The sequence below is a fragment of the Triticum urartu genome, chromosome 3 (genome assembly GCF_003073215.2).
Source record: "Triticum urartu cultivar G1812 chromosome 3, Tu2.1, whole genome shotgun sequence".
Classification (NCBI taxonomy): domain Eukaryota; kingdom Viridiplantae; phylum Streptophyta; class Magnoliopsida; order Poales; family Poaceae; genus Triticum; species Triticum urartu.
The window spans coordinates 719750914-719754321 of NC_053024.1; the positions used below are offsets into that span (position 1 = coordinate 719750914).

A 3408-nucleotide genomic window follows, 5' to 3' on the forward strand; every position below is an offset into this window, starting at 1 on the left:
CTTTTACGTGCGCGTGCGTGCGTGCCATTCATTTCCTTTTTCCATATTATAATTATTATTAGATTGAGAAAAAGAAAAAAAAAGTGGTCCGTTTTCTGGTTGGTTGGAACGAAAAAACAAGAGAACGTCACGCACTATTGGAATTAACGACGACCTACAGTATCAGTCACCTAATTATACTCTTTTAAATCGGGTTTGCTATTTCACATCTAGATATGAGATATTATCTCACATCTAACTTCCTCATCCTTAAGGACAAAATAAATCCATGGAGACTTTTAAAAAAATTAAGGATGAGGGAATTAGATGTGAGAGGGAGTTAGGTATAAGATAATATCTCATATCTAGATGTGACATAGACGAACCCCCTTTAAATATGCTTGTACTCCACGTGTAACTTGTTGCCATAAACTCGTGTCTACTGTTCCGCGTAGAGTATTCCGCGGATCGTTTTGGTCAGCTAGCTTACGAGCGTATTTGCAACTTGCCGGAAGCCAGCGACTCTACAACACGCGTGTTCCGTCGGAAATTAATCGATCGGAACGAAGCTCGATGGTCTCGGCGGAAAGAACTTGTCGAGTCGGAGGGACCTGCGGCAACAAGCGAGATCACAGCTCATCGTTCGTCACTTGTTGCCATTGCAGAAAGTACTTGACGTCGGGTCTGGGCCAACAATCTATCCACCTGATCCAATCATCGTCATTATCATATCATAGTTTCACAGAGATAGCATCCGACCGATCGTGCGATGAGCGGTCATAGGCTCTCGCTGCTGTTGGTGGTGTTGATGGCACTGGTGGCGTTGACGACGGCGGCAGAGTACAATGTGGTGGACTACGGCGCGAGGCCTCGACGACGGGACGGACTCGGCGGGGGCAATTCTGGCCGCGTGGGGTGCGGCATGCAATGACACGGGGCGCTCCGGCTCCCGGCCGGTGCTACGGGTGCCGGCGGGCAGGTTCCTGCTCAGCCAGGCCTACTTCAAGGGGCCATGTCGGAGCGCCGGCGTGGACGTAGCCATTGACAACAACAGCACTGTCTTCGCGCCGTCGGCAGTGGACAACAGGACGTGGATCATGTTCCACCATGCAGACGGCCTGGCGATCCGTGGTGGGACGCTGGACGGGCAGGGGCAGGAGTACTGGGCGTGCAAGAAGGCCGGTAGGTGCACCGCCGGGCAGGGGCCCAGGGTGAGTGATGACATGAACTTTTTGGTTTCTTTTTGCATCGTAATTCGGTTCAGTTTCCTTATGACGGACGTCGGCCATACATGTGTTTGCAGACACTCGACATTAGCCAATCCAAGGACGTGAGCGTGAAGCAGCTGACACTGCTTGACAGTAAGGAATTCCACATGACCATCTTCGACTGCAGAAGCGTGACGGTCCAAGGCGTCCGGATCATCGCGCCGGCCGACAGTCCCAACACCGACGGCATCCACGCCAGCCACTCCCGCCACGTGAGGATCCTCAACACCACCATCGGCACCGGCGACAACTGCATCTCCTTGGGGCCCGGCACCTCCAACATGCTCATCAGGGACATCAAGTGCGGTTCGGGCCACGGCATCAGGTGCCACCTTCAGTTGCCAGTTCATCATACATTTTTTTTGTTTGCTTGTGATTTGTGCAGCGTTTGATAGATAGCATTGGTTTTGTGTTTGCGTTGGATGGACGGTGGCAGCATCGGGAGCCTAGGATGGCAGGACGGTGAGGAGGGAGTGAGAAACGTGACGGTGGACAGGGCGGTGCTGAAGGGCACAACCAACGGCCTGCGAATCAAGACGTGGGCGATGCCCAGCTCCGGCTCTGTCACCAACGTCTCCTTCTCGCGGGTCACCATGAACCGCGTGGCCAACCCCATGGTCGTCGACCAGAACTACTGCCCCCGCAAGGTCGGCTGCCCGGGCAATGTACGTCTCCTTCCCTACATCTACATGCATGCAACCACACGGACATCAAGGGCTCGTCGGCGACGCCCGTGGCGGTGAAGTTCAACTGCAGCGGCACCAACCCCTGCAGCGGGATCAAGCTCAGGAACATCAGGCTGAGGTACCGGCACCAGCGGCCGGCGCAGGCCAAGTGCCAAAACGCCGGCGGGTCCGCGTCCGGAGAGGTCACACCGCCCAGCTGCTGCAGACGATCGGAGTTCTCTTCGCTTGACTGGTTCGTGTACTACTAGTATACACCTTCCACAGTTACGTAAGATAAAACAACATGGGAGTGTGATCATTGCTTGGTGGATCTCAAAGCGACCCTTACATGCAGCCCAGGATAGTAGTTTTAGCGGATTCGCTAATTCTCAATTGATTGAAACATATTTGACATTTGACTGTTTTTCAATTCAAAAACAATCAAATACCCTCACCAATCAACAGCTGGCACCTGTAAATAGCAGAAATATCAACAGATAACAAAAAGAAATTGACACGGGTTGGGCTAAACAATTGACATGGTTCGTCCTGGACAACAAACCCCTCTAGAAAATCAGGGCCCAGCACCCGCCTGATCTCCAGGACCACACATCACATGCCCACAATGGAACGCACGCAAAGGGCAAACTCCTCTTCACCTCTTGCATGAACAAATCACAAAGAAATTGCTTCATGTAAAAATAGAGAGATCAACATCAGCTATAATTCTGGGAAAAACATACAGGACATCAACAAGGAATTAACATGGGAAATACAATAAAAATTTCAAAAAACATACAGTGTAGGAACCTAGTAATTTCCAGTGTAAATCCCCATGTAACTATACTTGTAAAACAAAAAATACCTAAAATTACCAGTGTAAAATAAACTGTAACTACTTGAAATTACACTGCCAGTAAATCCTAGAAAATTACAGTGCGAATCCTAGAAATTTACAGAGCGAATCCTAGAAATTTACAGTGCAAAATCCAGTGAAAATGTAGATAAAAGATGCAATTACACTGTAAATACCCAGTAAATTCCAGAGCAAATTAAACTGTAGGTGCCTAATCTGTAAATCCTAGCAAATGATAGTGTAAATCATAGAGAATTACAGTGCAGAAACCGGTGTAAACAAGACAAAAGATTACACTGTAAACTCAGTAAATTCTAGTGTAAATTAAATCATGTCACCTAGTAAAAATTCCACTGTAAATCCTAGGAAATTACAGTGAAATTACACTGCAATTACAGTGTAAATTAAATCCAGTAAATCCTAGAAAATTACAGCGTAAATAGAAAGTTACAGTGCAAAAACCGGTATAAGCATGGAGACAAAAGACAATTACACTGTAAATACCCAGTAAATTCCAGTGTAAACTAAGGGTACCTAGTAAAAATTCCATTGTAAATCCTAGAAAATTAGAGTGAAAACTGGTGTGGTTTACTTTAATTTATACACTGGTAGAAAAAGGGCCTATAGTCCCGGTTCGTAA

General features: G+C 47.8%; 1 pseudogene; it reads left to right on the forward strand.

Annotated features, from left to right (window-relative positions):
* Window positions 1–748: 748 nt before the first annotated feature.
* On the forward strand, window positions 749–2181 carry LOC125547293 (annotated as a pseudogene).
* Window positions 2182–3408: the final 1227 nt, after the last annotated feature.